Genomic DNA, 26,637 nt, shown 5'->3' on the forward strand with positions numbered 1-26,637 from the left:
GTGTGTGTGTGTGTGTGTGTGTGTGATCACTGAATCACGAAGTTTGGAACGTGTTAAATCCATAAATAAATTAGGGTGGGGCCGGCCCAAACGGGGGGGGGGAAACTTCACGATTTGAAAATTAAATAAAAAACCCTGTTCAGGACTTTACGATTCTTTATCCTACTTTTATGCCTTTCACGCAACATGGGAGATTTACATTTACACTGTTTTAAAGACAATATCATTTAAATGTCCACCTCCATTGTCAATACACTGATTCAGACGATTTCGGAAGCTTTGGTCTACTCTCTCCAGCATGTTGAGCGGTATCTTGGCTATTTCAGTTCGGATGGCGTTCTGTAGGTCTTCCAGGGTCTGTGGACGGTCGTTATAAAACAGGGATTTGAGATATCCCCACAGAAAATAATCACAGGGGGCTAAATCAGGTGAGCGCGCAGGCCAGTTTAAGTCTCCTCTCAGGGAAATCAATCGGTCGGGAAAAGCTTCTCTCATGAATCCCATTGAAAAGCGTGAAATGTGGGCTGTGGCCCATCTTGCTGGAACCACACGTTGCATTATCCAGTCCATATTAATGAGAGGCAGGCATAAAAACTCCCTGAGCATTGTCACATAGCGTTCTGAAGTCACTGTTACGGCAACACCGTTTTCTTGGAAAAAGTAAGGGCCAATGATCCCTACTCTTGACACTGCACACCATACCGTGACACGATCCGAATGAAGGGGCCTCTCATGAAGTTCTCTGGGATTTGTTTCACACCAGTATCTCATATTCTTCTTGTTCACACAGCCACTAAGGTGAAAATGTGCCTCATCTGAGAAGAACACAAGTGCACAGTTGGGTAAGGTGTCAACCAGCTGCTCACATGATGTTTGCCGGGTTACATAATCACGTTCCGTCAGTTGTTGGACAAAAACCATTTTGTATGGGTGAAGATGGAGTTAATCGTGGAGAATTCGACGAAGAGAACGTGTTGACATGCCAAGAGCAGCTGAATGTTTCCGAGCGGAACGCCTGGGGGACCGCAGCATAGACTGGCGGACCCGTTCCACATTCTCAGGTGTTCTAACGGTCTTTGTTGGTCCTCTTCTTCTTCTGGACACATTCCCCATTTCTCTGAAGGCTTCCACCCACAATGAAATTGATTGGTGATCAGGAACATGGCCTCAAGGAGGAATTCCAAAGTGACTTCTTTGAAGGCATGCCGCAATTGTGATGACAGAACAGCCCGTTAGAGAATACGCCTCGACAGCAAAAGCGCTCTCCTTCCTCGACCACTGCATATTTCCATCTACACGGTGTGACTGTGAACACAAACCTCCCACCCACCTCCCAGCTAGCCCCTCCCCACTTTACCACAACTAGTGTTGCCATAAACAGACGCATTTCAAATCGGGAAGTTTCCACGCCCCACCCTCTATAAGCCACGAAGGAAAAATAAAACAACGGAGTTTCTGGAAGATATTTCGACTCAACGTCCTTTACTCAGCTGAGTAAAGGACGTTGAGTCGAAAGATCTTGTAGAAACTCCGTTGTTTATTTTTCCATCGTGTCTTATACCTTTATATATATATATATATATATATATATATATATATATATATATATATATATATATATATATTGTCGTTACGGATGTGTTAATTGACCGACATCAGATGAATGTCGCAGAATGGAAGTAATTTGGTGGCGTCCATCATACTTGAGCAGTGGAAGCTTTCATCGATCCGCGTTTTTCCTGCCACAGGTCTCTATATAAAAATCACTTTTATGCTTTTACAGCCTTTGGTAACCCTGCGCTTTTAATAATACCCATATCTATATTGGTATATTACTTGAATATTTCAGTTTATCAGGGGTCCCAAAGCTATTTAGAAAATGTCTTTTTGTGTTAAATGTATTTTTATCTTTAACAAATTGTAACTCTTAATTTTTGTCTCTATTAGAATCACACTGCCATAATAAAGAGTAGAGTCAGTATATAAAAGTTATATGTATTCCTTGTATATAAGTTTAGATGCCTTCCCGTACTCATATAGTGGATGGATTTTAACATGATAGAAAGATGTGCTCTTGGGACGTTCATGTTCAAAACTTGAAGAGATTCGGTTGTGTAGAGGCTTCAGGTATGTTTCTGAATGCCAGTTCTATATCTGGACAGTAGAGATGGAAATGAAGTACTTTACTGGTGCCTAGTAGTGATAATTTTTATATGTTTACTTCAGTCACAAGTAAGAAAAGATTCGTTTATGGAGTAGATAAGTAAGCTTTCATTACAGCAAGGTACGTCTCTGTGAGAAAAGAAATATCTTTAAGCACTCCAGTGTGATAATTGTATTTACCTTTTGATTGGCATCATTGTCTATTGGATGACCGATGAGGGGAGAGGTGATTGATGTAGAAACGCAACAGTGAGGTCAATGGATTAAGACAAATGAAAGAACTTATTAAAAGCTTTGCTAATTTTTTGCCACTAATATTGCTAATGTGGAAAGTGAGCGAAAATTTGTGAACGAAAATATGTTCAAATTGCAAGTTCTAGAAAGAAACAGAATATAAGTCCTGAATATGATGAGGTAATAGAAGGGTTTAGCTGTTAGATAATGAATGTGGGAATGTCTATTCTCTCTCTCTCTCTCTCTCCTTCCTCTCCTCTTCTCTCTTACTCTCATTCTCTCTCATCTCCTCTCTCTGCCTCTCTCCTCTCAAGTCTACACACATTATGGGAGATATAACCTCTTGTCAAGATCTTGAAAGATTACTCCCAGAGACTGTAAATACTTTAGAGTGATATCAATCATAGGAAAGATCCTGTTATATTTCCGAGTTTGTTTCTTATGAGAAAAAAAAAAAGATGATTTAGCAAATTAACTGAGTCTTTTAGAGATCTGAACAAACTCCTTGTTCAAGGAGATGCATATTGTAATGGCTAATTACCCCCTCCATGAGTTTTTCATTAGTGCATAATGAATAAATGGACTAGACATTCATGATAATCACTTGGTTAATAATAAATCATTCTTGATGATTTGAGAGAGTTTGCTTCATTAAACGTCTGGCAGATTTCTCTCTCTCTCTCTCTCTCTCTCTCTCTCTCTCTCTCTCTCTCTCTCTCTCTCTCTCTCTGACGAATCGCAAAGGAAGGTGTCATTCACTCATTCATAACGGATTATGAACTCCGCAATTCCCCTTGATAAAATGGTGGTGGCGACGACGAGAGAGAAAGAAGAAGAAAAGTCAGAACCAACAAATAAACACCATCAGTTTTAAAATCTTCTGGAGAAAAATAATTCGCAAAAAAAAAATAGAACGAAAACCAAGATGATTAAGAGGCAATGGAAGATTGTGGATTGTGAACTGGACATTTCTTTGAATTTGATAGAGCCAGTTTATTGAACCTTAAAAGTGTTGGCATTCCATTCCTCCCTCTATATTCCCGTATCTAGTGGGATCTTCCAAGGAGTGTGTTCGATCCTCACTTAAAATGCCTCCTTTTTGGTATTTAGAATGGCGTCGCCTCTGTATATACTTTCGTATATTGGGTTCGTGGACACAGGTATTATTATTATTATTATTATTATTATTATTATTATTATTATTATTACTTTATACCTAAATATTATTAAAGTTTTATTATCAAACTTAGACCAAGAGAAGATTGAATATACGAGATGCAATTAACGAAAATTGACGCATTAATTTATTTAGGAAAATCGGTCTTTTTTTCGCCCATCAGAATAATTACAGTCATTTAGAATCATATTATATTCAAGAGGACCTTCATTATTTTCTCCGCCACCACCAGCTGCGTATAATCTCTAATGACTGGACCCTCCGCTGTTTCTCCCACTGCAGAGTCCGATGGGACTGGCTACCTATAAGGATTCAATCAGACTTGAATCTCATACTGATATGAAACAGGAGGAGGAAAGAAATCGTTGTGGATATCTCAGTGTTTGTTTTTAGTTTTATTTTTTTATTTTTACCGGTTTCAGTACATAAAATGTTACAGAGGAAACTAAGGATTTTAATACAAGCAACAGGAGGTGCGCAATGCATTAACTTCGAAGGGGATATTTCCAGCCTTTTCCTACAGTCTAAGATCCCCATTCCATCTTCTTACTTTCATTGTCTTTTTAGGTTATTTTTTTGGGTAGGGGGAGGGGGCTAAGATCAAAGTCAACTGTAATATACTCAATGTAATAAGCCTCTCTCTCTCTCTCTCTCTCTCTCTCTCTCTCTCTCTCTCTCTCTCTCTCCATTATACCTTGAAAATGTGTAGCAATTACACGAAAGTACTTGGTTCTCAGTTTTTCATTTTCTCCTCCTTGTGGCGAACCTGCATATGTGTGTGCGTATATTTTGCCCTGAACACAAAACCGCATGTTTCATTGCCCCATAATCGATGGGCAAAGAAAATTTACAAGCGAAATATAAATGCAAATGAAATAAAAAGAAAATCCAATTTGTGCGGATCAGACTAAAGAACAGGGTCTCCCTGTGGAATGGTCTGTCGGTTCACCTCATAAAAAAGCGAACAGGTACAGGAAATGGGTTCTATCCTTCCTTCTCAAGTGAGTTCCCTTTATTCCAGAAACTCTGGTGAGTCTGGATTACGCTACATTTCTTTGTGTTTACCCTGATGTCTTTCCAAAATACCTCAGTCCTTAGCTGGGTTAACTTTGTTGGCTGAGAGGTAATTGGGTCTTTCCGGAAACACTGGCGGTCGTTTCCAAAATGAGGTTCTCTTCTCGAATAGTCACTTTCATTTCTCATGGACTAGAATTATTTTTTGTAACCTCTAACTAAAGCAGAAAAAAAGGTGTACTCAGAATCTGAACATTAAAGCAACTACACAGACTTGCACTGGAACAGGCATGTATTAGTATAATCAGAAGTGGGCTAATACACCATTACTACGTCTAATGTGCTTCTTTTTCTAAATTTCTTTCCTTCCCTTTCACAGCATTCGATCACTGCCATCACGTGAGCAATCATCTGATTTAAAAGTGAGGTAGCAATTTTTCCCCTTTCAGATCACAGGGAACACATTTCTGGGTAAACACAAACATACACATACATATATATACATATATACATAGTATACATAATAATAAGTATAAACAAGTACATATGCTATATGTAAATGTATCTATATGCATGTGTATATTTAATTATATATGCATTTGGTTACCTTAGAATGTATTCGCTGCAGCTGAGCGGTGGTGTATGTATATATATATATATATATATATATATATATATATATATATATATATATATATATATATATATATATATATATATATATTTATATACTGTATATATATATATATATATATATATATATATATATATATATACGTATATACTATTGCATATTTATTTATTTATTTGTTTATTAATTTTCATAATCATTATCTTGACCTCCAATATCGTCACTCATGACTTTCACTTGTGCAAATCTCCATTCACCTTCAGCCTCCGTCTCATAAATCTTATCCAAATTTGTTTGTTCCTTCTACCCTTCTCTTTATATAATTATCCAGTTACTCATATACGGTTTTATGCGCGAGGCAATGAGAATTTAACACAAGGTTCTTATGATCAGGAAGTAGATGTTGTATTACTTAGCAGAGGAAGAGAACATAGTGATTATATAAATTTGTCCAGTACTCAACTTCTGTTCCTGTATCCTGATAAAAACGAATGTCACAGCTTGTATAACAGTAGATCCAGTCAAATATACTACGACCATATTCCTCTGTGAGCAGATGTCACAGCGTTTATGGAAGATACATCGCTGCCAACCCAGCTGGGGCACGTGTCTTTAAATTATATCTCCTTGTAGGCTATTAAATTAATTGGCATCAGTGATAGTAGCCTTGGTAACAGTGCGTCTCTGTCGTCTTGGGTTATATATTTCCCTTTTCAATTAATGGGGAATAGAAGGAAGGCTCACGTGGAGGAGCCGATTGGAATTTCTGAGCCATCCTCTCTTTCTTCCTTCCTTCCTTCGTTCCTTTTAATTACGGGGGAATGTTTTTGCTCCGTTTCGGCGCGGAATTTTAAGTGAAATTATTCTCTGCTTTTGAGGAACGTTTTCCTGGTCAAATTTTTTTCGTCCCCAATGGGTTGTTAACAAGAATTTTTTCATTTAAAGTTCTATATCGCAAAAGAAATTTATGCCTATGAAAAGATTGTCTGAGAAAGGTTTTGAAACAGTTTTACTTCATTGCAGTTAATGGGACGGCAACAAAACTAAGTCGTATTGCTTACTGGTGGGATAAATGCCGTAGAAAATGCATGTTAGTCTGATCTTATTGCCGTCAACGCTGATAGCACAGTAGGCTTATACTGTACATTCTCCTTTACTGTTATTGCTATTAGCATCTTCGTCGTTATTGTTACTGCTACTATTATTAGTAGCAATAACAATAACGTTGTTGATTTCATCAAATGACAAGATTTATAGGTTCGTATGTGTCTCTCGCCATGTCACTCTTAACACTTGTCACGTACCACATTTTGGTCTTGAGGCAATCGCGCTCTCTCTCTCTCTCTCTCTCTCTCTCTCTCTCTCTCTCTCTCTCTCTCTCTAAATCGAACGTAACAAGATTTCGCGTGATGCAGAGTTCGTCAACTTCTTGTTTTGTCTTCCGTGTTGAATAACAACTTGCACTCCTCACGCTTTCTGCCCGTTTTTCTTCGCCTCAAAATTTAAACTGACCCTGAAATTGAATGAGGTAATATTTCCTTGGTACAGTTGATCTGTATAAATGCTTAACTGTCCTCTTATTAGAATGGAGATTGTTTCCTTGTTAACATCTAAAAGGCAGACCTTATTTTTCTATGAAGAAGTTCTTTAGAACCCAGCGCTACAAATCTCCGAATATTTTAGAGATTTTTTACTTGGCAAGATATTCTTCGCATTTTCATTACCAATTGAATGGCTGGACAATTATATCGTTGTTACTGTTTTGTTTTTATATTATTATTCCTAATCGTCATTATCCTAAATAACAAGGGCTTCGGAGAACATTTAGAGACGGAAAATTCCTGACTAAGAAGCCTTAAAAAGTTTCTCGTACAATGTAAAGATATTGAAGATGACTTATTCGGTGGTGTTTGCTGAACCAGAGGGTAATAATGTCCTTTTTTCTTCTTCTTTTTTTAAGGGAGTAGGGGCAAAGGTTGCAGTGAAGTAGAAGGAGAAAATACTTTCCTCTCTCCACCATTTTCGATTCTTTGCCTGCGAAGTCTTAGAAATTTATTTAGCTCCAAGTCGCTTCAGGAAATCAGAACTTCTATTTATTGCAGTTAAAATGAGTCACTGAGGTCAACTAAAAGCATATCAACAAAAACTTTTTATTGTCTAAATTCATAGCAGATATTGTGGAGGCCTTGTGCGAAGCTGCCACACTGATCTAGATGGTACTTTTGAACAATCGTTGCCCTGTTATGACCCTATAAATATTCAAGAGCAAACCTTCGAGAGAGAGAGAAAAAAAAGAGAAAAGGTTGAGAACATTTTTGAAATGACGAAGTAACTCTGATAACTCATAAGCCTAAGCCCATTGCCGAAGTTGCAGCGGTGTTCAGCGAGATTATTTTTCACCGTTGAAATATATCTCATTAATATCGCATCAACCAGATTTGAATATCATGATTTAATAAACTTATTCAATAATTAACTCTGCAAGCGCAGGCTGTCAGAGGTTAAGTCCTTTACAGGCTGTAAAAATTCATGAGGATTTCGACAACTACCCAGATCTTGGTGAAGGAAAAAAATGACAAATTTTCCGCTTATGTTCGATAATGTACTGGTCAGCCTAGTGGGATTTCTCCTCATTTGTTTCATTACATCACTATAATAATTCTTTTGGGAAGAGGAGCAGTTGCTTCATTCAGTGCTAGATATACTATTTTTCCTCGTCTCATGTATTTTTTAATGTACCATTTTATTTGTGTATACATATACATACATACATATATATATATATATATATATATATATATATATATATATACATATACTATATAACATATATATATATATATATATATATATATATATATATATACATATATAGAAATATGAAAAGTAATGTTCAAGGTAGAGGGTCCCCAATCCTAGTTGAGCATCTGGCAACGGACTCCACTCAATAAAAGATCATTCTTAGTACATTTTAACAATAGTGTTTTTAAATGGTTGTTAAAGAATTAAGGTGCTTCGTTGGCCACTCCAGATCGCAGTGTAGGAAGCTGTAATGTTGTTGCTAGGTGCGCATAGGGACTTAATTAAGCCTTTTGAAAGTGAACAAAGCACAAAACCCTTTACTGTCTTTTGTTTAACAATGAACCATTCTGTGAATGATGAGGACTTCTTAATGAAAAAAAGAAGAAAAAAAAGGTCTGATCGCACCAGTGGAATGAAGGGTATGAAAAGGAGGGAAGAGTGGCCTCTTTATCAACAACTTACCTGTGGGGTGATTCAGGGGGAACGAACGAATAGATGTCCTGGGACAGCGGTCGCCAACTTTTCAACTTCATGGACCACTAATGTATAATTTTAAATTTGGCGGATCATTAATATAAATAAAAAAAATGTAAATGCGTATATACGATAACAATCAGAAAACTTTTATTTCAGTAATATGAATTGCACCTATTAAATATAACAAAGTTACAGTTTATTTTTTTCTCTTAAATTGAAACTTTGAAGTTTAAGTATTAGACATTTTAGTGTGATATTTGTTCCTGCTTGTTTGGAGTAAGTTTGTTGATTTTTGGCTCCAATGACGGTACTACAAGACGGAGAGCTAAATCGCCCGAAAATGCTAAATCTAGCATTACAAATGCAAAATTAGCAACACTGGGCTCTTAGTCTACTGTGCAATTTGCATCAGGGTTGCCTGAAAAGGATTAAGGAAACATAAAAATTCAAATATCCCAATTTTTCTGCAGACCATCAAAATTTTTTCACGGACCACCAGTGGTCCGTGGACCACCGGTTGGCGACCGCTCTCCTAGGAGGTATATGTGTTAGCGATATTAAATTTCTCACATAGAAGCTGAAAACGCGGTCATGGAGGCACGAAACCATTGCATATTGTTTTCAATAAATTTGAATTAATTTTGTGCTAACATATTATGGTAATTTGATTTTTTAATAATATCGTAGAATTATTGGTTTAATTATAACTAGATGCTTGCGCTTGGTATAGGCTACCGCGGCTTATCATTCGATAAATTTTCCTTTTCAGAAATATTTTCGACTCGATACAAGTTTATAGCGTAAATATAGGCTACTACTACAACTACTGATCTTTCGACTCCTTTCCCAAGCCAGTGTCAATTTTGTTCGTTCGGTTGTTGGTCGTCGATCCGAAGTACGGGAGTATTGAATCGAGGTAACTTTTTGTCATTTTCCTCTCTTTTCTTTGGGGGAAAAAAGTCTGCTTCTTATCCAACGGTTATTTATGAGCTCCCCAATTTTATTATTTTACCTTCAACTGTGCTGGGCCTCAAAAGTTTTCGAATATTTCTGGGTGTCACTGTCAGATCAAATTTTAATTGTCTATTTCGAGCTGAAGGACCCTCTCGAGATTTTGTAATTCCTATAATATATACCGATATTCATAAAGTATTTCAATTTTCCATCTCAAAGAAAGAAGTGGACAGTCAACATCTTCTGTCACGGACTAAGTAAACAACGTCTCGAACCTGGAACTGCGTCATAGCAGCCTGTGTACCGTAGTCCTTCACCGCTGTGAGCGCCAACTCCTTAATTTGATGTCCTTTAATAATAACAATAATGTTAAAATTGCTCACAACATACTACTCAAATTAAATGATGTGTTCATTTATAGCCTATCTTCAATAATTATACATTGATAATTGCAGTAGAAAATAAGAATTGCAAATGGACATTTTTTTTATTCGAAATATTCGCCAACTTACCCTCCGTAATGTAAAAAAAAAAGTCAATTTTACATGAAATTGAAACTAATTATACTCTTGACGTAGGATTCTAGCATTGTTAAAATTACAGGAATCATTGGTTAAAAAATAGATTCCTTAAATTATATGTTGTATCACTCTTAGTTTATCAAAATAAATAGTAATCTTAATACCACGATACTGTAAAGCCCCCAAGTATAGCAGGAAACCCATCTTTTGGAAATGGAAAAATTTTGGAATCTGGAAAACCAAAGCAAGAGATAGATCAAGATATAAGCGATAAAATGGAAGGAACAACCACAGAACAGGAACCTTAGGATGCTAATATGGGGAGTGTTTATTTGTAGTCGCTGTGCAATGGGATTTTGAAAGCTGAAAAGAAAACTGGAGGAAATGTATATTTTCTTTTTTTTGCCTTGCTTTGTCATGTGAATCAATGAGTTCTCATTTATCTTAGCAGCATTCCATTCACTCTGTACCACTTACATGCCTGAGTATTATACTTCATGTTATTTGAAATAAATGCAACATTGAAATTCCCAGTTGCCTTATTTAATAAATTCTACAACTGTCATCAATCTAGATACGACCTTTGGCCATATGGGAAGAGGAGGCATGCAGAAGTCGGTTCATAAGGTAACGTTTCTATGACTAACCGGCGTCCCCCCGCCCACCCCCCCCCCCCCCCCCCCCCCCACCACCCCCACCAATATTTAGCTTCACCTTAGTTGGTAAATGTTTAGTAACCTCTGGCGTCAGTTCATTAAAATCAGAAATCGTAAATTCTGTAAATAATATTCTATATTACATAGGTTTACTGGTTGTGACTGGCAATAAACCATGAGCAATGTTTTTTTTTTATCATATATTTTAATGGACCCAGATAGGCTCGCAAAGCCTTACAAAACCACTTAAGTGTGTTCGTACCTACAGTACTACTCTCGGCCAAAGAATAAGTGGATAAATTAATGAAATTAATAGATTAATAAATGAATAAATAAATGTCTTCATGGGGGAATCTCTCAAGCTTGCCAATTTAAATGAAACTGTAATTCACCTTTTCATCGGAAATATGAATATAGATGATATTTTAATTGGTAGTTTCGATGAATATACGAACACTATATTTGGATATATATCTGCTCTCGTATAAACCAGACAAACATTGCAAAACCTCCCCCGCTTTGAAGCACTAATTGCTGCGTTCTATTTTTGTTTGCACTTCTTTACATATTGAGGCTCAGTTGAAAAAATAAGGCAATCCGTGCACTCAACTGAACTATCATGAGCGAGAAAGGTAGGTTATATTTTTGTTATTTCATGAATCTGAAGTAAAAATCGTCCAACAGTAATATGCAGCATTTAGTCATTTTTTTTTTTTTAAATCGCGTCTCTCTGAAATAGAAATCAAAACTCGCTCCACTAAAGAAATAGAGAACGAAATTCATCCCACTAAAGTAACAGAAGTCGCAAGTCGTTCCACTGAAGAAATAGAAGACACAACTCATCTCACTAAAGTAACAGAAGTCGCAAGTCTTTCCACTGAAGAAATAGAAGACACAACTCATCTCACTAAAGTAACAGAAGTCGCAAGTCTTTCCACTGAAGAAATAGAAGACACAACTCATCTCATTAAAGTAACAGAAGTCGCAAGTCGTTCCACTAAAGAAATAGGAGACAACTCGTCCCAGTAAAGAAACAGGTCGAAACTGATGGGAATTTATTCAGCAAGAGGATGGACTCGGCTATCGCGATAGGTATACCATATGATTTCTGTGAAAATGATTTACTGGACATTAACCAAGCTTTGTGGGAAATGACACTGAATGATACAGACCCACGGATACGATGGTGTTTAAGTGAAATATTTGGAAATGGCGGAACAGTGAAGAGATATCTGTCGTGAGGTGATTGCTGCTTGCGCGTATTTTATTTAAGGGGGTTCAAAATGATGATGGTGAAGAAGAGGAAGGGAATTCAGGCACCGTCTTTGCTTGTAACATATGACAATGGTGCATTGACATAATATTGATATAATATTAGGTCCCATTAGCAAAGACATGTATGACAATACATGGATCCATTTTGACAGTATTTCAATAGTGTGATGATACTGATAGCGGGCAATACATAACTCATGTGATTCAAATTCAGAAAGAATAAAGTTACTTCATATGATGTTACTATAATTTCTTTCAGGTGGTTAGTGTATGTTATGAGAGCACTGAACTTTATGAATGATTTAATCTATGAATTAAAAGTGTTTAAAAAAAATGCATAGTTAAACTCTAAAACTGCTTTCCTGCAAAGGTCCATTGTCTTACATATCCCAGGCAAGATTGAAGCCTCAAAAAAGGAAAGAAGAATGAAGGAAGGAAATATTAAGCTACATAATCCGAAATGAAGCCATAAAAGGCCTGCCAAGGAAAATGGGGAAGGAGAAGTAGCATTATGAAGACATTCCTCTTGTTATGATTTTAAATCATATTAGCGGGGTGATGTGGAATTCTGGTTACCAGGTACCCAAAGGTTGGTCTCTTTTCAGCGCAATTGTGGGAACATCCACTTCTCTCATACATACTCTATGTGGGAATGAGTATGAATCCTTCTGTTCTTGCATATTTCGAACTGAATATAACAAGGAATTAACGCTGTCCTTACTTTCCTTGTATTTCAGCTGCAATTCCATTGCGAGTCCCACTTCCTAAATGTCAGTGATGAAACAGAAGTGTAGATTATAGCTAGATAGCAAGGAAATATATATATGAAAGACGAAAATCTTATAATAAATAAACGGAGATTTAAAGTAGAGAAGAAATATCCAACGCCTTCTTTCCCTGTCCTAAGCTCCTATGACCTTTTCCTTTAGGGGGCGAGGCCCCCAGGAATCGTTCATCACATATGAATTCAATTTAAAGCAGGAAGCTGCGATGTTTGTTAAAGCCTCCGGTGGCCTCCCGAACGAGAGCTCAAGCAATCATAAAGGAGGTTGTAATAAAAGCCTTTCTTTGAAGTTGAAAGAAAAGTTACAATGTCTCGGAGGTATAGTCTAAACACAAGAAGAAAATGAAGCAATTTCAATATAATGAAGTGTTTGTTTGCGGAAAAAAAGTCAAAGTGGAATGTGGTTTTACAAATTCTGTCGAAAATCATTCATTGCTCTCTGCAGATCTATTTCTGATCTGGAGTTCATATGGGCTCGCAACATTCGGTTAATTATCTTACTACTTTATAGCTCGAGTCAGGCTGGCTGTGTGTAAATCCGACGTTTTTATACCTTACCTTTGGATGATTCAAATTTCCAGCCACCCTGACTTTTCACGAACATGTACTCAGTTAGCAGTTATGCTGTAACTTCACCTACAACATACCTATGGGTGTTGGGTTAATTAGGCTCTTCTTTTGCAACATTCACTTCTGGGTGCGACGTCTCTGCCTACACGAGTTAGGATAGAAGAGACTCTTTAAGCCTTGACAGGCATCTCCTCTAGGAGAAGGACTCTCCGAAATGAAACCAGGGGATGAAAGGACCATTAAGCCTTGGTAGGCAGCCCTTCTAAAAGAAGGCTATTCTGAATACATACCTTATACGCCGACCTTGACTGTGCCATAGCCATTGCATCGTCGCCCTCCATGGTCTTGGGTTTGAGTTACCTTGCTTTAGAGTATAATCAGGCATTTTTCCTCTTTTTTTCACTTTCCTGTATCTATCGAAAATTTTGTATGACAGACTGACGAAAAAGCAAAAGTTGCCAGGTGGATTGTCCGGAAAGTGCCTTCTTCTCCACCTTATCTTTTCCTTCTGAGCTCTTTATAATTTCCTGTGGCAAACCCGGTGGGATTCTTATATGCCTTGTAATGTATTAGTTTTGCTACTAATTTTATTTTGTTAATCTCTATTCTTTCGGGCGACAATGAACCGTGGACTTGCTACATATTGCTATAAGAAAATTTGCAGAGTACTTTACTCAAATATCCAGGGCTTCAGGTCAAATTTTCTTTTAATCTCCCGAGTTGTGCTCGTAATTACAATTGGATGTTTTTAACTAGGATACTTGTAAGTAGTAACAGGTCAAAGGCCGAGTTTTTCATCCCTGGGTTTGATGGCCCTGATTTTATTTAAGGTCGTCAGAAAACTTGGTGTAATTGTCATGAAATTCTTTGTTTTCAGATTGTCAGTAAGTACAATCCATAGGTGTTTGCTATTGGACGAGTGGTCTTCGCGCTCGACTACCAATCCGGTGGTCCGAAGTTCGATTCCCGGCTCGGCCAATGGGGAATCAGAGGAATTTATTTCTGGTGATAGAAATTAATTTCTCAATATAATGTGGTTCGGATTCCACAAAAAACTGTAGGTCCCGTTGCTAGGTAACCAATTGGTTCCTAACCGCGTAAAAATATCTAATCCTTCGGGGCAGCCCTAGGAGAGCTGTTAATCAGGTCAGTGGTCTGGTAAAACTAAGATATACTTAACTTTTGCTGTTTATCACAATCCAAATATCGACGATTCTATGTATGACTACATTGCAAAGCACAGGGAGTGACTTCATTCAAATTCCACAGATCAACATGGCCAGTCTGCTCTTGAGTTCTGTGTAACCTCTGACTTTGTCCAGCTAATTGAGGAAACCACCCTATTTCTGGTAAAAGATTAGACCTCATACTCATAGCTATTGTCAAGTCCAAGGTCTGTGAATGTATGATCACTTCCTATTACGGCACCATTGAGATGCACATATCTGACAATCACTATTTTCCTAATTCCTCCATTGGAAAAACGGTCTGGCTGAAATCCAGAGCCAATTGTTAAATCAGATCCAGATCCCAAGAAGTTAAATGAAATGCTGATGGCTATTTTAATTAGACATGTCCCTAGAAAGGTCATTAAATGCAGGACAAATGACCAGCCACGATTTGATGATACATGTAGAACTAGCAATGACAAACAGACCAATGTCAACGCACGGAAACGAAATCATTCGCGTGAAAATGACATTTTCGTTATTTTTTGTGTACACAAGTGATATGGTTGTTGGCCTTGAAAACAAGATTGTTCAGTATGCCGATGATGGAGCACTTTGGGTGTAGTTAAGTCTCCACTTTGAGAAATGAAGCTGCCCTTCGTCTCAATCGGGACAGGGACCGGATTAGTGAATGATGTAGTTGGTGGGGTTTTAGTCTGAACTCCAGTAAAATGAAAACAATTTATTACCAGATCTAATATAGATTTCCCACCCTATCCTCCCCTCCCGGTAGATGTAACTGCTGAGTGAGTGGAAAGCTGTATCTCTATCCAGTGCGTAACTTTTGATATCAAATCATACTTTTGAGAAACACCTGATGAAAGTTTCAGCAAATGCCGTACGAAAATTAGGTATTGCACGAAAGGCTTCATAAATTTATAACAGCGATAAAAAAAAAATCATTGCAACCTGTTTTAGGTAATTTTTCCTTCCTTGACTAGAATACTGTTTTCCGGTATGGATATCTGCTTCTGCCAGAGAGTTATCTATCTTAGATAGAGTGGTCCGTGATGGTAGGTTTTGTTTCCTAATATTGGCAGTTATGAATTGGACCATCGATGGATGGCCTCTTGTTTGTCAGTATTTCATAAGTTGTATTTTAACAGATCTTTCGTATTCACAATTGACCCCTGATCCACTTTTCCCGCCGAAAGCAACCAGATTCGCTGAACAGCAGTACCAATATGCAGCAAAAGTGGCTCTCTGACGAAATTCTTAGTTCCAGAGGCTTTTTATTCCAGACACCGCTGGACTGTGGAACAACCTCCCAGAGGATGTCTCACAACTGGAACTTGTGGAAGCACCTCCCAGGGATGTCCCGCAACTGGAACTTTAAAAAGTTCTAGCGCAGTCGCAATGATTACTACCCCTCGTTCCATTTTCCTTGAATTTTGAAACATTTTTATCTATTTTTTTTAATAAGGGAGACCTCTTCTTTCTGTATTTCCCTTTACTTCCTCTTTCTTTTTCCTAATGAACGCCTTATTCTTTGGAAGCTTGAATTTCAAGTCATTGGTCCCTTTGTTTTTGTTCCATATAAATAGGGTTCATCCTCTGAATAATAATAATAATAATAATAATAATAATAATAATAATGATAATAATAATAATAATAATAATAATAATAATAATAATAATAATAATAATAACTTCTGTTGAAAATAATGGCTGATTCAGCTGCGTTAATTTTATACAGGACTTTCTCAAATCTCCTTATAGTTGAATTTCCAGTATTGCTTAGACTGAAAAAATCAACAATAAGGAGATTTGAGAAAGTCCTGTGTAAAATTAACGCAGCTGAATTAGCCATTATTTTCAACAGACGTTGTTTAAAAGAAGGTCTACTTCTCAACAAAAACAACAACAATAATAATAATAATGATGATAATAATAATAACCTTGTGCCCCTTCTTATTCAGTCCTTGGTTATGTGGATTCTGGAGATCCGCATGAGGTCTCTACTTTCTTTCACGCCGTGCAACATTTGTAGGCCTCCTTGTGATTAGGGTTGTACTACCATAAGGCCCACTTGACCTAACCAAACCAGTCAACCAACAAACCCTTATAATCAGGTATCTCCTAAGCTACAGTATCCGTTCTTGCATTTTGGTTGAATAACCGAACATTTGCGTTTACCTCGGTGCTTTGCAAATTTCCCGTAATTTTACAGATAACAGGGGAGTACTTGAAATTTGGCTTTACCTGCAGAAGTAGTTTTGGTGAAAGAGCAATAGTAAGAAAAATTCTGAAGATAAGTAATTTTTAAAAAAACGTGTAAAATAGTTTATTTAAAATAGTCTACTGCGAATTATTATTATTATTATTATTATTATTATTATTATTATTATTATTATTATTATTATATTATTATTATTATTATTATTATTATTCACTGAACATCCCCGAGTATACCCTTCGCTCGCTGCTGGAAAAAATGCACCAAGAGGACACCTTTCGTCAACCAACGTGGCCATATGTACGTACAAGTCGACGGTGCAGCGATGGGCTCCCCCCCCCCCCCACCCCCCCACCTCGGGGTCCTGTTTGCGAACTCCTACATGGGCATGGTAGAGGAACGAGTCTTCAGGAACATCAGGAAGCCATCTATATACGTGATATATATAGATGACACCTTTATCCAAGCAGAAAGAACGGAGGAGATCGAGGAGGTATTATTATTATTATTATTATTATTATTATTATTATTATTATTATTGTCGTGTGAAATATTAGGTTTAATCTTATGTCATTAACGCTCCCATATACTAACTTCAAGTTAAATCTCCCATCACGTCCAGTGGAGAGCGACCACTATCTGAGTTAATCTAACTTCAGTCACTCGGATATCGTTAAAAATTACAGCGAAGGTTAGGAGACGAAGGCTTAAATTAAACTACAAACGGAATTCCAGATCAAAAAAAGTTACATAAGTTGAGTTTTACCAGAGTGTAAAAAGTTAGTTTTTTTTTTATTAAGAGGAAGGTAGATTTCGAATTACCCACTTTTCTCCTCCCATGCTGCTTCTGCTCCTCCTCATGCTTGTATCAAACATCGAAAGCTATCGTTGAGGTCTTTTCCAATTTTCATGTCATTGCAAGATGTAATCATCTCTTCGCCCCTTCTAATGTTAAAATATAGGTTTAAGCCAACCAACAAATTACAAACGCGCCTCAGTGGCGTGGTTGGTATGGTGATTGTGTCCCACCTCGGTGGTCGCGGGCTCGATTCTCGGCCATTTCATTGAGGTGTGATAGATGTGTATATCTGGTGATAGAAGTTCACTCTCGACGTGGTTTGGAAGTCACGTAAAGCCGTTGGTCCCGTTGCTGAATAACCACTGGTTCCATGCAACGTAAAAATACCATACAAACAAACAAACAAACAAATTACAAACATTGAGGAAGTATCTAGTGAAGCGAAGTATTTTGTATGGCAATTTATGCATCGTGAATATATCGATTACGGATGAACAAGAGAAATTATCAAAAGAGAAAAAAGATATTAGGAAAAAGGCTTCTAAAGTAGATAATGGTCCTCAGTGATAACTATTCCATGCCACTCCGGTTTCCATGGTAATTATCAAATACCATCGATTACTGCAAGGTTATACAGAAAATAATTCTTACAGATAACATGGAAGCAACAGCTTTGATTCCAACGGATTTACTTTCAGGATTTTTGATAACTGATTTTATTCACTGATATAAAGTAACTGATATCTCTGATTCTATTAGAAAGAGCTGATGTTTTTCCAGTGGGGTTATTTTGTTGATTCCATATTAGAGACATTTATTGCTCTCGGATTATAGAATTAATATTATGTCAATTATTCCATGAGATTTACTTCATTTATCCGAATTACTGTATCTATAGAGCCTACTTTTACTTCTTCTTCTTCTTCTTCTTTAGTGAAAGGGAGTGTAAAAAAACGACCAAAAATCGATCGACATTCACTTAAAACGACCTTAACCTAACCAAAACCCTGAAAGTCCAAATTGGCCACAATGAAATTTGCGAAATTTTCTACCAAAATGGCTTAGTAACGACAAAAAATCGGTCTAAATTCCTAAACAACGAACTTAATGGTAACTTGGGTTTCATTAGAATGCATGGTATTGCTCCAAAGACCAGAGGACAGTGAGCTTAATAGATGACAAAAATGATTGCAATGTATTCTCGTCTTTCCGATTTTAGAGTCCTATATTCGATCACCCATATTCGCTGTCCAAGAGTCCCAGTCATCTGCCAGACCACAGTCTTCATTCCAGAACCATTAGACTAGACTTTTCTTTAACCGCTGTTTGTCTCGAACACAAGTGTTTTATTCCAGGCCAGAATGTGAGTGATAATGACTTTAGAGCTAGATACGATACTGAATCAGAATATATAAAAGTCGAGTGTGAAAATGAGGAACATTAGAATGATTGAGAGAAGAATGAGCTGAGGAAAGGAAGGCCGAGGAATGACACCTTTTCAGGAAGAGAATAAGCTGTTTCTACATAAGTAAAGAAGAGATGAGAGAAGTTGAATATCTTTCAGTCAAGAACTTCAGTTTATTCTTTCATTAATTTTCCTTTTGGTGGAAGACGAGATTACGATTTCGATATATTCTTGGTTTTGGAGAAACATTTCCTTGAAGGTGCTAAATTACAGCATTTCCTTGAAGGTGCTAAATTTAAGCATTTAAGGTTTGCAGGTGAGGTGACGCCACAGTGTCATTTCTGCCAATTTTGATTACTCGCTCGCTGCAAAGTAACGGTGACTGGAAATCATCCAAAGGTGTACAAATACGAATGATTTGTGGACAGACAGCCATCCTGGCTCGAAAGATACAAAGCCCAGAGTTGCGAGGTCATATTAGGACTCCAGATCACAAGTTAGGTCTCCTACGAGCATTAAGTTTTTTTTATCTTAAAAATATACATTCCATGTGGCCTCTTTTCCACAAACCAACAATTCATTATATTGAAATGTGTGTTTTTTGTGTGTGTGTGTGTGTCTTTAGACTGTAACTCCAAGACATTGTAACTTTTCTTTCAGCTTCAGAGAGAGGCTTTTATAACAACCTCCTTTATGATTGTTCGAACCCCCGTTCGAGGGGCCACCGAAGGCTTTAACAAACATGGCAGCTTCCTGCTTTAAATTGAATTCATATGTGATGAACGATTCCTGTGGCCCTCGCTCCCTCGAGGGAATAGGTCAGAGGGACTTTGGAAAGGGAAAGAAGGCGTCGGGTATTTAATTTCTTATTTTAATCTTCGTTTATTCTTTCTAAGACACATTGTCATAAAGTATATTTCTTAGTTATAATCTACGCATTTATTTTCCATCACTGACATTTAGGAAGTTGGGCTCAATCTAAAGAAGTAGATGTGCCCACAATTACATTGAAAAAAAACAACCTCTGTCTATTTGGCAAAGTAAATAAAGAGACCAACCTCTGTCTACCTGGCAAAGGAAAGAAAGAGACCAACCTCTGTCTACCTGGTAAAAGGGAAAACGAGACCAACTTCTGTCTACCTGGCAAAGGAGATTCCACATTAACTACAACATTGTCCGATTTGGAATAAGAATAACAGGAATGTTTCCATGTTGCTTCTTTGCCACTTACTTTCCTTATATGGCCCATCTTTTAAGTAGACCGTTTTTGTCTTCATTTTAAATTTAGCTTTTTAAATTTAGCTAGGTGAATATTTCCATGATCATTTTCTATTTCTTTCTTTTTTTCCTTATTTGGTTTCAACCTAGGCTTGGCTACATAATAGAATGAACTTATGTAGACAAGCATTTTCAGAGCTTATCTTTCTTTTCTCTTTACTGACATTTCTAATTCATAACATTAATCGTGTATAAAGTTAAATGCTTTCTAAATTTACACATGCTGCCTCAAAGAGATGATACAAATAATTTATCGAATCCTTTTACGCTTCCTGAATAATATGAATTATGTAATTTATGTATTGTCATGTCTTTGCTAATCCGACTTTTAATATCATATATATAACTTTTCCCAGCTTTCCTTGATTATAAAAGGTATTAGCGCGTAGAGAATTACTTTTCAGGCGTAATATATACACAACATGAAGCAAATTTCGTTATTGCTGTAACAGACTTTCATTACCAATAGGCTCATTTGTGCCTTTCGCGTTTTAGATATTTTCGGGGATCCTGGGTTAATTACTTCTCACTCTTTCCACATCATGTAGAATTGACTGAATGACCACAAATCAGCTATTCTGGGAGCCGGTCTAAATGCGACGATGTCATGTGTCTTATCTTTTGTGTGAAAGCAAAGATGGTGAATAAATCCTCTTCCTCTTCTTATTATTTTTAACTTCCTAAATAAAATACTCATAAACTGCGATCAACTCACGCCAGTTGTCTCTTTCTTGTGTCACCATTTCCAAATATTTCATTTAAAACACCATCGTCCCTATGGTTCAGTACCAAGCGCTTCACAAATACCCATTTTTTGCAAACATTCGTTTAGTTCCAGTGGATCATTTTACCGGTTATCATATGGTATACCCCTAGCTGAATGAATGCACACGACTTTCGACTTTCTTTTCTTTAGTGTGACGAGTTTCGACTTTTATTTCTTTAGTGGGACGAGTTTCGACTTTTACTTCTGTAGTGGGACGAGTTTCGACTTTTATTTCTGTAGTGGGACAAGTTTCGAATTTTATTTCTTTAGTGGGAAGAGTTTCGACTTCTATTTCTTTAGTGGGACAAGTTCTCGAATTTTATTTCTTTAGTGGGACGAGTTTCGACTTTTATTTCTGTAGAGGGACAAGTTTCGAATTTTATTTCTTTAGTGGGACGAGTTTCGACATCTATTTCTTTAGTGGGACAAGTTTCGAATTTTATTTCTTTAGTGGGACGAGTTTCGACTTCTATTTCTTTAGTGGGACAAGTTTCGAATTTTATTTCTTTAGTGGTTAGAGTTTCGACTTCTATTTCTTTAGTGGGACAAGTTTCGACTTTTATTTCTTTAGTGGGACGAGTTTCAACTTTTATTTCTTCAGTGAGACGAGTTTCGACTTCTATTCCTTTAATGGGACGATTCGACTTCTATTTCCTTTGTGAAAAGAGTTACGACTTCTATTTTGTTGGTGGAAAGAGTTTCGACTTCCATTTCTTTTGTGGAATGAGGTACGACTTCTATATTTTTTTTAGTGGAACGATTCGACTTCTATTTCTTGAGTGGGACGATTCGACTACATTCCTTTTGTGGGATGAATGTCGACTTCTATTTATCCATTAGGACGAGTTTCGACTTCTGTTTCTTTAGTGGGAAGAGTTTCGATTGCTATTTCTTTAGTGGAATTATTCGAGCATTCTTTCTTTTATGGGATGCGTTTCGACTTGTTTATTTATTAGGACGAGTTTCGACTTCTATTTCGTTTAGCGAGATGCGATGTTTTAGAAATGACGAAAAGTTGCATGTCTCCTTTATACGATTTTTAACTTCAGATTCATGAAATAACAAAAATATAACCAACCTTTCGCTTATGATAGTTCAGTTGAGTGCATGAGTTATTTTTTCAACTGACCCTCAATAAGTAAATAAGTGCAAACAAAAATAGAACGCAGTAATTAGTGCTTCAAAGCGGGGGAGGTTTTGCAATGTTTGTCTGGTTTATACGAGAGCAGATATATATCCAAATACAGTCTTCGTATATTCATCGAAACTACCAATTAAGATATCATTAATATTCATATTTCCGATGAAAAGGTGAATAATACAATATCAGTCATATTGGAAAGCTAGTGGGTCTCCGCAAAAAAAAAGTGTTTATTAATTAATTAATTTATTTATGTATTTCATTTATTTATTCTTTTGGCGAGAACAGTGATGCGGTTACAAACACACTTACTTGCTAAGTCTTCGTGAGCCTAACTTGGTATATTAAAACCTATGAGTAATAAAACAAATAGTTCTCACGTTTTATTGTCATTCACAATCAGTAGACTACGCAAACTATTAATTACAATGTTTACGATTTATCATTTAAAAAACTTTTTTTTCGAAAAGCAGTAACATAAGAGACCCATTCAACATAAATCAAGGTGAAGCAAAATTATAAGTTAAAAAAAAAATTTAATTTACAATTAAATTGAAAAATTTAAGACAGTTAACAAGAAGAATAATGACTGGCGAATAGGATGATCCTGGTCGAGTTTCATACCTTGGAAAAGCTTAGCATGGATGCTCTCTCTCCGTCAGAGAACCTGCATTCGGTCCGCACTATTGCCCCTTATTTTTCGAAGCATCAGAAGGATCTGTAACCCATTGCAAGAAATATTATAAACTTGGAATGCAAGGGGCTACAAACATAAAATATGTGCATATATGTACGCTTAGTCTTGAAAACGCACCTTGAACGTTAAGTAAATTATATGGAAATATAAAAAAAATTGCAATTTGCCGAAAATTGGATTTTTCCTAACTATACAAACCTGAGGTCCTTTAACAATAGGAAGGTAACTAGTGGCAGCTGGAACGGTCGTAAGCTTCGAACAAGGAAGTTCAGTAGTTAACTGCTTGTCCGACAGTGCGCGCGCCGCTCGACTGGGAGGTGAAGAATCACTTTTGCTTTAGGCCCAGGAAAAATGCAGAGTGAGGGGTGGCATGAGGTGGGACTATATGTAAAGGACCTCAGGTTTGTATAGTTAGGAAAAATGCAATTTTCGACAAATTGCCATTTGTACCGATACGTAATACAAACCATCGGTCCTTTAACAATAGGAAGACTCACTTCTTGGTGGGAGGAATCTGAGTCTTAAGAACAGACTGGTGTTCGCCCAACCTTGGATTCCCTCCCTGGTCGTAAAAGCAGAGGGAGGGATCCTAGCCTCTGCCCAATTGATCGGGGTATGTACCGCAGGATCAATGGTCAGACCTCTGGACCCAAGTAATAAGAGGGAGGCAAGCGTACCTCTTAAAACTAGCAAGCAAGAACCATGGGTTTATGGGTTTGTCTCTTGTTGGCTTCCACTCCCCCCCCCCCCCCCTTGTTGGGGGAATGGCCTAAGTTGCCCCATTGCTCGGCATGTATGTCTAATAAATATACAGACCAACCAACCAACCTCTGAAATACCGGGGAATGTAATCTCATTTAGGAATATATATATATATATATTAGATTCTAAAAGTGATGTTGTCTAAACCACATCAGTAATGCAGGAAAATAACGGAGCATTTGATTCAGTTACTTGAACCCTCCCTTTGAGTGAAACAAAAATAATTGAAGGTTAATTGTAAACCATTTGTGAGCTGATGTGAAGTGTGATGTGGACACCATATTGAAAGAGATTTGGCTTTTGCCAAGTGGCGTAAATGAAGGGTCTAGGGGGTTTTTCTAGCTGCCACGGAAGGGCATGCTTGTATCTCCTAGTGATTTGCAAATGAACTTGGGTTCCTCTCTTACCAAAATGGTAATCAAATAAACATCTTGAGCTTTGTTAGTGAATCATGAAATCAACTGAATGAACATGCCTGTCAAATTTTCAGGGTGAACTAACTTTGCGAATTCTATTTCATAATTTCAAAACTACCTATTCAGATCTCTTTCATTTCCAGAAAAGCCTTATTTGTAACAATATTGATAAGATACAGTTTACATGAGACAGAGATGTTTGTAACCCTGTGCAGTGGTTCTTAAACTGGGTATCAGAAAAAGAGTCCGAGAGGGAAGGGGGGAGTGAAGGGGATTATTCCCCCAAGAGCGGTCAGAGAAACATATGACTGAATATCATAACTGTCAAAGAAGGAAATTGGGAATCTTAATGTTGCTTTGACTTAAGCAACATAAAGTAATATATTCAGCTATTCAGTGTTACTTCAAGCAACATAAAGTAATACATTCAGCTATTTAGAGTTACTTCAAGCAACATAAAGTAATACATTCAGCTATTAAGAGTTACTTCAAGCAACATAAAGTAATACATGCAGCTATTTACTGTTACTTCAAGCAACATAAAGTAATACATTCAGCTATTTAGAGTTACTTCAAGCAACATAGAGTAATACATTTAGGTATTTAGTGGCAAAGAGCAATTGGAATGGTGCCATGATAAACGAGAACTCACTGCTGAATCACATGACAAATCAAATACTAAAGGAAATGCAAATTTTCCCAGATTCTCTCCTGAACTCTCAAAATCCTACTGTGAAGCAACTTACAAAACGCCAAAGCAGCAACCGCTTCCCACATCAGTATCCAAGGATTGATTGTTCCTTCAGTTCTACGCCTTATTTGTTAATGTTTCTCCACTTTTGTTTTTTCTCATCCAGAACTTTTACTTTGCTAAAGGTTGATCTCCTGTTACCTTCTGGGGTTTACAATTCCCTGATAGGATTTTTTTTTAATGTGGTAAGAGAGACATAATTCCCTATACTTTAAGGAATCTTCTGTTAAACAATAATCATTCGTACAATTTTAGCCATAATCTTAGATTCCTTTTTCTAGCGTAAAATCAGACGTTTTTTTTTTTTTTTTTTTTTTTCTTTTCATTAAGACCGTTAAGTTAGCTTATATTTTCCTTAAGCAGTTGCAATTATTAAATTATGAAACGGTGAATTTAACAAATATTTTCGCATGAAATTCCTATTTAATTCTGAAATTATGAATGTATAATTATTGGAAATATTCTACAGATAACCTCGTCATTTTATTTCCCTATGTTGTGAGTAATTATTATTATTATTATTATTATTATTATTATTATTATTATTATTATTATTATTTTATTATTAAAAAATAAAAGGGCTTTACGTTAGAGTAAGGTCTCACAACAGGTGAAGACTGAGATGTTGTTTATTTGGTCAGTAATAGTCCTTAGCGATATTTTAGATTTAAAAATATTGTAAATTTTAATATACATATATTTATAAAATCTCACTGTTAATGAGAACCAGAATATAGTCTTGATAGCATGTTACATTTCTGATTTCAAATTCTAGGAAAAATTTACTTTACTGTCAAACCTTCAATTTGCCAGTGAGGAAAGGGATATTGATATATTTGATGTTACATTTCTATTTTTAAAATTTAAATCAAGGTTCCCTATACAAAAGAAACATCAGTCTGTTAGTAAGGAATGTACTTTAAAATATTGTTACAAAATTATTTCAAAATTTTAGTAAGAATTTGTTTCCAGAATCGAAGCGCAAATCTGTCAACGAAAAAAAAGGTGTGCTTTAAAATATGAAGTTGGAGGATCATTTTCAGATAAATACTGTTAACTCCAGAAGTTAATAGGAAACGTTTAGTTTTTCTGTCTTGTTGATTTTCTACCTGAAGCGTTTTTCATGGCCTGATATTTGTAGTCCTCAACTAGTAATTGTATAAAGAAAATGACATTTTAGTTGGTCATTTTTCGTCTCAAGACTACCTTATATTTCCCCAGCAGCAAAAAAAATTATTTAAAAATGTTCCATTGTTGTTTGTAATCGTTGTTCAAGAGAACGCCGCAGGCTTCCACAAACAGTGGGGTTACTGCTTTTAATTGAATTCATATGTGATGAACGGTTTCGTTCAGACTTCCTACCTTGGAGATGTGGAAGGTTGGAGAGAGAGAGAGAGAGAGAGAGAAAGGAAAAAAAAGAGCGGAACGTACCCATTCTCTTTTCAGTTCAAAAATGTTATGTTCCTCGTCGTTTTCAATTCTTCCGTCTCTGGGTTGCAGAGAGGACTCACGAAACGAGCTCAAAGTTTGGTAGTATCAAACCTCTATATTATCATTGTTATTTTCAGAACACCTTCTCATCCAATCTTTATGAAATTTGCTATGAGTGTCCCCTACTGTCTCCTGATTATTTGACCAAATAATAATTAAACTGATCAACTGTCAACGTCACGTATTCACAAAAACTGCAAATCGTAAAAACAGATGACAGAAATTCCTCTGAACACAATGATTTCCAACAACATTTGGAAATTATGAAAGCATTTCAATTTCCAATCCTGTGCCATAGCTAAGACATACTCACCTGGCCAGCTAATCTCCTCACAACAGCGTCTCTGTTGGCTGAATTGATAGCGTCACTGTCTGTTCTGATTTCGTTCCCGTCCACTTGGACGGTGGTTTGATCGCATGAGGGGGCGAAATTATTATCAACTAAAAAATTCCCCTTCGGTACATATA

The sequence above is a fragment of the Macrobrachium nipponense genome, chromosome 17, assembly GCF_015104395.2.
Source record: "Macrobrachium nipponense isolate FS-2020 chromosome 17, ASM1510439v2, whole genome shotgun sequence".
NCBI classification, from domain to species: Eukaryota; Metazoa; Arthropoda; class Malacostraca; order Decapoda; family Palaemonidae; genus Macrobrachium; species Macrobrachium nipponense.